The following is an 11,764-nucleotide window of genomic DNA, read 5'->3' as shown; positions in this document are numbered from 1 at the left end:
CGGACTTTACTAGTTTCAAAATCTCCCCACCCCCGGCCTCATCTCATGACCAACCCTCCCTCTCATCCCCGCCTCTTTGACCTGTCCGTCTTCTCTCCCAGCTATCTGCTCCTCCCACCTCACTGACCAATCCCCACCACTGCCTACCTGCACTCACCTATCACCATCCCACCTACCTTCCCCAGCCCCACCCCTCCTCTCTATTTATTTCAGAGCTCCCTTCCCCCTCCCCCATTTCTGAAGAAGGGTCCTGGCCCGAAATGTCAGCTTTCCTGCTCCTCTGATGCTGCCTGGCCTGCTGTGTTCCTCCAGCTCCACACTATGTTATCTACATACCTGTCAACCTGTTTAGAAATGCTATGACACACCTCTGGAGCAGCTGGGACTTGAACCTTGGCCACTTAGATCAGAGGTAGCGACAGCACCACTGCAACATAGCAGGCCCGTTCCCAAAGGTACTATGATACCTGGTTGATGCACAGAGTGGAAATGGAAATCCCCCATTCCATCTCCCTGCTGAAAAAATCAATTTAATACACGGTCCTAGATAAGGGATATATCAGATATTAAACTGATAAGAACAGAAACTGTTTTTCTTTTTTTCTTTATTCATCTGCCTTTATATTCTATGTTTTGGTTTATTTGTCTGTGTTTTGAGATGAAGCCGGTGAGTGGCGACACTATACATCACTTTTCACTGTTTTTGCAACAAAATACGCATGACAATCAATAGACAAATCAAAAAAAATCACTGTCCCAGGTTGTGAACAGATTCCATTCAGAGTCCATTTATCTTGGTCAGATCACTCCCTCATCAGGAATCAAAAGAAATATAAGCTACACTTGTGAAACTTGTCCCCATGATATAACTTGCTAAACGCTGATATGATTTTGGTGAACCTGCAACATATCTCCTCCAAAGTCAATTAGACATTTCTATGGCTTGGTGAACAAAACTAGACACAGTACTTCTAATGGCATCTGACAAATATTCTACATAACTGAGGCAGAACTTTCATCCCTTTGAATTCCAATCCTCTCAAGAGTAAGGTTAACAACACGTTAGCTCATTTGTATCTGTCTGTGGACTTTTAATGATTAGTGTATTTGAACTCCCAAGCCCCTTTGCTACTCCACAGTTCCTAGTTTCTCACCCTTTAGAAAATAGCCTTATCCATATTTCCAAAGAGTGTGATTGTACACTTGTCCATATTCAATTCCATGTGTAGAATCTTCCGCCCTCTCTGGTAACTGTCTAAATGTATAGAGGGAACTTAATCGTGCAGGAGCTGATGAGTGAGCACCTCAAATTTTCCATCTCCACCTTGATTAAGTCCTGAGTAGGGAGGCTCATAGTCAGTCTTCCTATCTGATTACTAATTGAGGCCCTTAAGCTGATAATTAATGACAACTTAAAGGCATCATCTCACTGCTGCAGGTATTGAAACCAACTGCGAATGCGCCTGTTGTCACATGAAGAACACAATAGGTTAACCTGTGTGAGCTGCTGGTCATCTACAGGTAGTAGAGTTGGAGGCATGCGGGAATCTCCTTCAAAGGTAATCACTGATCCCCATGTCTTCTCAACTCCCTGAATGAACCACGAACCAAGAGGCCTTCCCAAAAACTGGCAATGCAAGTTTTTCACTAGCTGTTCAGCTAGCAGGTGAGATTCCCCACCCCACTACATGTTTCCACCAAATGTTCCAGTCACTATCAAGATATTAGGAAATAGAGTCGTCAACAATACAAATGGCAATGTTATAATGGATACTAGATAATATTGTCATGCCAAATTTTATGCACACCTTACGGAAAGTCGCCATAGTCCCAGAGAACCATAGGTCTGCTCTCTCATTATAGAGAAAAACCATTGGTGAGTTTAACCTGAAGGTCACCACACCTCAAGTGAGGCACTGAGTTTGAGGAGGATCTTCATGGTGACTTCATGGTATAAAGATGGCATGATGCAAAGACAACAATCTTTCCATCAACATCAGCAAAACAAAGGAGCTGGTCATTGATTTCAGGAAGTGGAGTTAAGGGCACGTTCCTGTCTGCACCAATGGTGCTGAGGTGGAGGTGGTCGAGAGCATCAGGTTGCTAGGAGTGATGATCACCAAAATCTGTCTTAGTCCACCTATGTTGATACAATGATCAAAAAAACACAGCAACATCTCTACTTCCTCAAGAAGCTAAGGAAATTTGACATGTCCACAAAGAATCCTCCCGATTTTTATAGATGCATCATAAAAAGGTATCCTATCTCAATGCATCACAGCGTGGTATGGCAATGGCTGTTCCCAAAACTGCAAGAAACTACTGAGAGTTCTAAACACATCATGCAAACCAGCCTTCCATCCATTGACTCCATCTATACTTCCTGCTGCCTTGGGAAAGCAACCAACATAATCAAAGACCCGTCTCACCCCAGTTATACTCTCTTCCACATTCTTCCATTGGGCAGAAGACATTAAAGTTTGAATGCATGTATGAACAGATTCAAGAACAGCATCTTCCCTGCTGCTACCAGACTTTTGAACAGACCCTCAAATTTTAATTCTGATCTCTCTCTCTGTCTGCACCTTCTCTGCAGCTGTAACACTGTAATCTGCACTCTGTTCTGTTACCCCGATGCACTTGTGTGGTATGGTCTGCCCGTTTTGCATGCATAACACTACTTTTCACTGTATCTCGGTACATGTGACAACAATAAATCAAACTCAAACTTCAAGCTCATTTGTCTGGACTGCTAGTTCAAACATCTTTCTCATTGCCTACTTCTGGGTTACTTATTGTCATCTGAAGGCAAGATAACAACCTTCTTGTACTTAACTTGCTGAAGGGGTACAAACTTGAGTCTATCAGAGAATTGAGGTGGTGTAGTCAACGTCATGCTGCCTCTGAAATATGCTATACACTAGACAGACTGGATGCAGGGATGATGTTCCTTCTGATGGAGGGGGGTCCTACAGAAAGGGGTCACACTCTCAGGATACAGGGTTGACCATTTAGGATTAAGATGAGGAGAAATTTAAAATCTGTGTCACTGAGAGTGTGGTGACCCTGTAAAATTCTCAATTACATAAGATGGAGGAAGCCACATCATTGAATATATTTAAGACAGAAATACATAGACTTGAGGAACTAAAGGCCTCAGGCGTTTGACAAAACAACAGATGTATGGTATTGAGATAGAGGATCAGCCATAATTATATTAAATAGCAAAGCAGAGTCATTGGGCAAAATATTCTACTCTTGCTCTTATTTTCTATGTTTCGATGAGCATCCTTGAAAAGTATGTTTTCCGTATGCAGACGAGAGGTGGGAGCATTTCCATCAGATTTCCAACCTTTATGCTGTTTATGAGTGGCACCATTAGCACTGGCAGCTCATCTGTTGTACTTAAATGAAGCATATCCACTGCAATCAATCAGATGTCCTATCAATGTCTTCAGTCACCTTGTCCATTATCCTGCCAGGAAAATCAATGCCATGGTAACATTTTACCAGAGATTTCCAAAGAGTGGAATCAAAGATCAGTAAAGTGTAGCAGTTTTTATCTAATTTATACTAAAATTGCGTTCCCAACAGTTTTCCCTCAGGACGTTGGTAAAGTAGACATAATGTAAGCAAGCCAACAGCTGCCAGAACTTAATACAGTTGACAGTCTTGATATTATGACAGAGATAAGACTTTAATTTCTTTACTGCAGCTTTAAAGGGTGAAATCTAATAATTTTTAAAATCAAAAATACGCATTTTAAATAATTCAGCACAGAGTACTGTGGATGAAAAAACTGAAAAAGTGCCTACATTATAACTTCAACATGCTGAATGGCATTTAAGTTGCTTACAGTACCATAAATCATGGTGTACAAGTCGATTTCATCTTTAACAGCCCTTTTATCTGGACCTACAAATCATGTTTTTGCACATTCTTAACATCTAAGTCAACATCATCCTTCCTCTCTTCAGCCATGATATGGATTCCTCATATTAGTGGTTAGTCTCAATCTGTCATTCCACTAATGTGTATTTTACTTACCGCAATCAACTGGACACAAGGGATCAATCTGTGTTGGGAAAATGCTCACAAGTTTAAGAGATGACCATTTGTTGCATCAGATGTTGATAACACTAATGCCAATGGTTCACTTTTATATTCAGCATACATGTTAACCACATATTGAAGGATTTATCAAGGTTTCAAAGAATGACTTAAAGACAATATCTAATTAAATTAGTGTGATAACGAACTATAAGATGCCCTCAATAATTTATACTGGAATTGTCAAGAGCTTTTGAACTTAAATATCGAAAATTGCTGACTCCATAGTACCCCAAGAGGGGTGGACAAAATAATATGAGAGCCAAGAACTTTTCCCAGATACATTCTATGCACTCATCTGCCAAGCTACTTCTGCTGATTTGATTCATCAGAATTAATATTTGAGGATTAATATTTCCCATGATTATGTTTGTAGCTTTCATGCAAGCAGTATTCCTTGATTTATATTCTGTCCTATTTTGCTACTATCAGAGACCCTAAAAACTACTCTCACCAATGACTTGGTTCACTTTCTATTTCTTATTTCCACCCTGTCTGATTCTACATTTTGATCCTCTGAATCAAGATCATTTCTAAATACGTACGGTCAACATCCATTATTAACGCAGCCACCAAGCAGCTTCTTTTTCTTTCTGTCTTTACGAAATGTCAAATACCCTATAATATTCAGGTGCCAGTTGTGGTCAGTTTGTTTCAGTGGGACTGCAACAGCTAATACGTCATTTCAATCTATTTCTGTTGACGCTATTAATTCATCACCTTGTTATGAATACCACACATAAATAAAGACCCTATGATTGTGCCTTTTTTGACCATTTTTCCTAACTCTGATGTAATTTGCTGGTGCATGCTTATGTTTTATTGCTCAGTCTCTTCTTGCCACACTGGGGCAGAATGTGGATTAACTCAGAAGTGCCAGCATAAATTTGTTAAGGGAAAGTCATGTCTATTTAACTTACTGGAGTGTTTGAGGAGGTAATAGGGAGGGTTGATGAGGGCCATGCAGCAGATGTAGCGATGAACAAGGACTTTCAGATGTTTAATACAGTGCCACACAATTGAGAAAGGGTAGAGCTCGTGGAATAAAACTAGTCAATAGTAACATGGATACAAAATTTACTGATGGATAGGAAACAGGCAGTGCTGGTAAATGGGCATTTTTTGGGTTGGCAAGTTTGTAGTGGATTTTCTCAGAGTACAATATTGAGACCCTTGGTTTTACTGATACATGTAAATTATCTAGATCTTGATGTGCAATTGATAACTTCAAAGTTTTCGGATAACACAAAACACGGCAGCACTTTAAACTGAGGAGGACAGTATAGAACTCTAAAAGGATGTAGACAAGTTGGTAGAGTAAGCAGATACATGGCAGCTCTATATGGAGTTCTATGTGGAGAAGTGTGAGGTGATACATTTTGGTAGAAAGACCATGAGAGACAAAGTAAAGGATGCTCAAAAGGTATTTAGAAGCAGAGAGGGCAGGGTGTACATGTGGATAAGTCATTAAAGATGGCAGGACATACACAGAGCATATAGTATGCCAAGCTTCATTGACAGGGGCATTTAGTACAATATAAAACAACAGACCAAAGCTGGAGTGTGATGTATGGCTCAGGGAACGACTCTTTAGGAAAGACTTGAATGCAACTGAAAGAAAACAGAAAATGTTTACAGAATGACTCCAAAGATGAGAAACTTCAGTTATAAAGTAGATGAATGCATTAACCTCATAGACACAGGTTAATGGGAATGACTTCACAACTTCACAGAGACATGGTTACAAAGAGATCAAAACTGGGATCGAAATATTCAGAGGCATGTCAATGTTACAAAGGACATACAGGAAATCAAGGATGGTGGGATTTCATTGTTGGCACAGGACAGAATAATTGCAGTACCAAGAAATGATCTTTAATCTGAAGATGAAGAATCCACATGGGTGCAGATAAGCAATAAAATAGGCAAGAAGACACTTATAGTAATCTATAAGCCTCCTAATAGTACCTATATGGTGGGACAGAAAATAAATCAGGAGATAATAAGGGATGTAACAAAGGCAGCACACCAATCAGGGAGCCATGAGGAATAATTCATAGAGTGTATTTGGGACAGTTTCTGTATAGGATGGGCTGAAGGGCTAAACTTGTTGATGATATGCAATGGCTGCATGACCTTAAATGAGTCCTGTGCACATTCCTGTATGTGCTGAAACTTGCACAACCGTGTTTTTCTGTACTTGTTTTTCTACGCCTCGCTCTTTGTTACACTGTATAAGAGAGAGAGTTTCATTCCAAGTCATTGGACTTCACCTCGGACCAGGATCATGAATGGTGCCAGGAACAACCTTAGCCTCCAGACCAGCCATCAATCAATAGGTCCCCAAAGAGCAGAAGGGCGAGGCTTATTGTTTTCTCCTTCTGATTTTCATTCTTTTTATTTACTTAATAAATGTTCCTTTCTTTTATCGTCCTTTATTATTACACAATAAATGTTCATATTTGAGCAAATTGCTATTGTTGCGTCTTCTCTTAACTACCCTTAACTGAATCCAAAAGGAACCGATTGGATACACCCTATCACCCAATACAATTTTGGCAATAATGATGCCATTTGGTAAAATGTGTAAGAGAAGGGAAAAGCAACCTGATACTCCAGAGACCTTCTATATTCCAGGGTGGAATGCAGCACACTCTGGATTCGAGTCTGTAGCTAATATGTTAACAAAATTAGGACCCCCAAAAGGATGAAAGACAGTTGTAACTGGAAAAAGAGAGCACTGGAGGCCAGGTTTCTGCACTGTGCAAGTGCACTGAACCTTGTAGAAGTGTTAACTCTTTGCACTCCGATTTGAATGTACCTTTGTTTGTTGGTTGCTAAATGTTGTCTTGTACAATTTGTGTCTTTTTGTTCCCTGGAGAATAACATCTGGGGATACTTTAAAGTTTCAGTTTGCATTTTGTGAATGTCTGGTGATTTGAAAGTGTGTTGTGTGCCTGTTTCTTGTGGGATATGTATGGTGAATGTCATGTCCTTTTATGAAACCATCAGTGGTTGTGTAAAGCAAAAATCTGCAAACTGTTGATTCAAAAATTTAGTTTGCAAAGCTTGGCAAAAATTTACCTTTTGGAGTTGGCTCCGTGTTGTGTTTGGATTTGGTTAGATTTCAATTCCAGAAATTACTATGTTTGGAATTTCATTTTCTGGTCAGAGTGAATTTCCAAATACTGTTTTAACGTGAGTGAATCTTTAATTCCTGATGTTAAGACTGACTCATTGTTAATATCCATGTGATAGGGACTTTGGAACGTTGAAAATGCAACTCCCTGTGTGCGAGGAGTTTCAGAAAGGCAAATTTAACAAGGGGGTGGGCTTTTCCTTCCTTCAAGGAGGAGGAGAGACGGATGACATAATTACATGCGGGTTTCCATAGTGTAGTGGTTATCGCGTTCGCGTCACACATGAAAGGTTCCCAGTTCGATCCTGGGTGGGAACATTATAGGGGAGGCGATGGTCAAGTGGTATTATTGCTGGACTGTTAATCCAGAGACCTGGATAACGTTCTGGGGACCTGGGTTCGAATCCCACCACAGCAGATGGTGGAATTTGAATTCAATAAAAATATCTGGAATTAAGAGTCTAATGATGACTATGAATCCAACGCCAATTGTCGGAAAAACCCATCTGGTTCACTAATGTCTCTAATGGAAGGAAACTGCTGTCCTTACTTGGTCTGGCCTACATGTGACTCCAGACCCACAGCAATGTAGTTGACTCTTAACTGCCCTCTGGACAATAAATGCTGCCTGGTCAGCAATGCCCTCATCATGTGAATGAATAAAGTAAGGAAAAGTTTATGCCCCACCTCCTTTTTTGAATCCGTAGTAGATTAATACTAATTAACCCATTCTGCTTGACGTGGAGTGGATGGAACTTGTTTTTTTATAGAAATTGGAGACACTGAAGGCTGAACCTATTTGCAGAATTTCAACATTGCAACACAGTGATGGATGAGGCACATTCAACCAATCAAGCCATTCATCAATAACACATCTCAGTGTTGGGGAAGTGCTGTGGAAATATTAATTGTAGTGAGTGTCAGGAATCTCAAAACCATTGCGCCTGAGTACACTTAAGCAAAAATTATATTATGACTCACATGCCTTGGCATTCTGAAATATTTAAATGGAATAGTTACCTGAAAACTTAAAGGGATTCTGGGAAATGATAAAGTGCATGCACATGGTCTGAATGGTTTCAATGCATGAAAATGGTTTGTAACTTCAATGGAGTAAACAGAATATTGAATTTGACAAATTTACACAGAGATATATCAAATATCTAGAATGAATTATCAAGTAACTTTAAAAAATAAGTGGGTCATCTTAGAAAAAGAACAAACAAAGTATGTTGTGCCTGAAACAAACAGAAATGTTTGACTTCAGTTTTAAAACATTGTAAGATTATGTTCTATGGACTACAAATCTCTACTGATCTCTGGAATTAGATACGGTAGTAATAATTAAGTTGTAAAATTGGATGGGACAAAGTAATTAAGGATAGAGCCTGGTGGCAGAAGACAAAAAAAAAGTTACAATAATGGATTGAAGCAGCAATTCAGGTTAAAATATTACTGTAATGAAAATGATGTTTAGATGACAGCATGAAACTGATAGCTTTCTCAGCCATCCAATGGGCAGAAGGACATGAGGCTTATTGTTTTTTTCCTCTCTTTTTCATTCTTTTCATTTACTTAATAAATGTTCCTTTTTTTGATCTTTTATTATTACTTAATAAATGTTCGTATTTAAGCAAATTGCTATTGTTGAGTCTTCTCTTAACTACACTTAACCGAATCTGAAAAGAACCATTTGAGATCCAGGACAGTTTCCAAGAACAAATAGTATGGATCCAACCAGAGATCAGACTATTTTGCATCTGATGGTCTGTCAGAATAAAAAAGTTCCCTCAGAAACAGTGGGCATAACATGGTATAATTTAGTGTTCAGTTTTGGAAGTAGGAACCTAGGTCAAAAACAACTGTGCTAAGCTTAAATAAGGGTAATTACAAAAGAATAAGAGCAGAGCTGGCTGGAGTGGAATGAGAAAGGAGTTTAGCAGTAAAAATGGTTGAGGATGATTGGAAAACATTAAAAAAAAGTTCATGGCTCACAGTAAAGACAGATTGCAGTAAGGAAGAAGGATTTTCAAAGGCCAAAGATAAAAAAAACAAAGAAAGAAGCCAAAGTGGATATAGACACCTTAGCGAATGAGGCAAGGGAAATAGTAATGGGGAACCAAGAAAGGACAGAAGATATGAATAAATACTTTGCATCAGTATTCACAGCAGAAGACTCAAATAACATCACAAAATGACTAAATATTCAAGGGGCAAAAGGAGGAAAAGAAATAGAATAACCATCACTAGAGAAAATATGTGGAAACTAATGGGGCCAAAGACAGATTAAGTCCCCTGGGCTTGATGGGGTGCAAGCAAGGATATTCAAGAAAATAGCTACAGAAACAGTGGATGAATTGGCAGTAATCTACCATGAATCCTTAGATTCTGGAAAGGTCCCAGAGGATTGGAAAACTGCCAATCTAACATCACTATTTAAAAAGGAAAGGAGAAAAGATAAAACCACAGTAAACACAGGCCAGTTAGCTTAATATTTTTCATTGGGATAAAATAGGGAAGGAAAACGGAATGTTTGCCTTTTTTTTAAAAGTAAACAGAACATGAAATAAGGGAGATATTGTTAAAACTGAACAAGGCACAAGTCAGATCACAGCTGGAATACTGAGAACAGTTTTGGGCCTTTTTTTTCTATTCATTTGTGGGATGTGGACATTGCTGGATGGCCAGCATTTCTTGCCCATCCCTAGTTGCCCTTGAGAAGGTGGTCGTGAGATGCTACAGTCCACCAGCTGTAGGTTGGACTACAATGCCATTAGGGAGGGAATTCCAGGATTTTGACCCAGCAGCAGTGAGGGAACGGCGATATATTTCCAAATCAGGATGGTGAGTTGCATTTGAACACAGACTGCTTCAGTATATGAGGAGTCACGAATGGTGCTGAACACTGGGCAATCATCGGCGAACATCCCCACTTCTGACCTTGTGATGGAAGAAAGGTCATTGATAAAAGCAGCTGAAGATGGTTGGGCCAAAGACACTACCCTGAGGAACTCCTGCAGAGATGTCCTAGAGCTGAGATGATTGACCTCCAACAACCATAACCATCTTCCTATGTGTCAGGTATGACTCCAACCACCGGAGAGTTTGCCCCGTTACCTATTGATTACACTTTCGATATGTCTCCTTAATGCCACACTCTGTCAAATGCAGCCTTGATATCAAGGGCTGTCACTCTCACCTCACCCCTGGAATTCAGCTCTTTTGTCCATATTTGAACTAAAGCTGTAATGAGGTCAGGAGCTGAGCGGCCCTGGCAAATCCCAAACTGGGAGTCACTGAGCAGGTTATTGCTCAGCAGGTGCTGCTTGATAGCACTACTGATGACACCTTCCATCATTTTACTGATGATTGAGAGTAGACTGATGGGGCGGTAATTTGCCGGGTTGGATTTGTCCTGCTTTTTGTATACAGGACACACTTGGGCAATTCTCCATATTGCTGGGTAGACACCACTATTGTAACTGTACTGGAACAGCTTGGCCGATGGAGCGGCAAGTTCTGGAGTACAAGTCTTCAGTACTATTGCCAGAATGTTGTCAGGGCCCATAGCCTTTACAGTATCCAGTGACTCCATCTGTTTCTTGATATCATGTGGAGTGAATCGAACTGGCTGAGGACTGGTATTCACAATGCTGGGGACCACTGGAGGAGGCCGAGATGGATTATCCACTTGGCACTTCTGGCTGAAGATAGCTGCAAATGCTTCAGCCTTATCTTTTGCACTGGTGTGCTGGGCTCTTCCATCATTGACGATGAGGATATTTGTGGAGCCTTCTCCTCCACTGAGCTGTTTAATTGTCTACCACCATGCACAACCAGATGTGGTGGGACCACAGAGTTTAGATCTGATCCGTTGTTTTTGGAATCGCTTAGCTCTGTCTATCACTTGTTGCTTTTGCTATTTGGTGTGTAAGTACTCCTGTTTGGTGACTTCACCAGGTTGATACCTCATCTTCAGGTATGTCTGGTGATGCTCCTGCATGCCCTCCTGCAGTTTCCATTGAACCAGGATTGATCCTGATTGTCTTGATGGTAATGGTTAAGTGGGGGATATGCCGGGCCATGAAGTTACAGATTATGCTGGAGTACAATTCTGCAGCTGTTGATGGCCCATAGCGCCTCATGGATGCCCAATCTTGAGTTACTAGATCTGCGCAAATTCTATCCCATTTAGCACGGTGATAGTGCCACACAACACGATGGAAGTTATTCTCAATGTGAGAGAGGGACTTCGTCTCCATAAGGACTGTGCAATGGTCACTCTTACCAATACTTTCATGGACAGATGCAACTGCAGCTGGCAGATTGGTAAGGATGAGGTCAAGTATGTTTTTCCCTCTTGTTTGTTCCCTCACCACCTGTTGCAGACCCAGTCTAGCAGCTATGTCCTTTAGGATTCGACCAGCTTGATCAGTAGTACTGCTGCTGAGTCATTCTTCATGGTGGCCATTGAAATCCCCCACCCAGAGTACATTTTGTGCCCTTCCCATCCTC

At 40.5% G+C, this 11,764-nt stretch overlaps 1 non-coding gene across 1 annotated transcript; it reads right to left on the bottom strand.

Annotated features, from left to right (window-relative positions):
• Nucleotides 1-434: 434 nt before the first annotated feature.
• On the bottom strand, nucleotides 435-630 carry LOC125483598. The gene has a single exon (XR_007262546.1). It is a non-coding gene; the product is annotated as a U2 spliceosomal RNA (small nuclear RNA).
• Between the last annotated feature and the right edge of the window lie 11,134 nt (nucleotides 631-11,764).

The sequence above is a fragment of the Rhincodon typus genome, chromosome 7 (genome assembly GCF_021869965.1).
Source record: "Rhincodon typus isolate 14 chromosome 7, sRhiTyp1.1, whole genome shotgun sequence".
In the NCBI taxonomy this organism is placed as follows: Eukaryota; Metazoa; Chordata; class Chondrichthyes; order Orectolobiformes; family Rhincodontidae; genus Rhincodon; species Rhincodon typus.
This window is presented reverse-complemented; position numbering and strand designations above follow the sequence as displayed.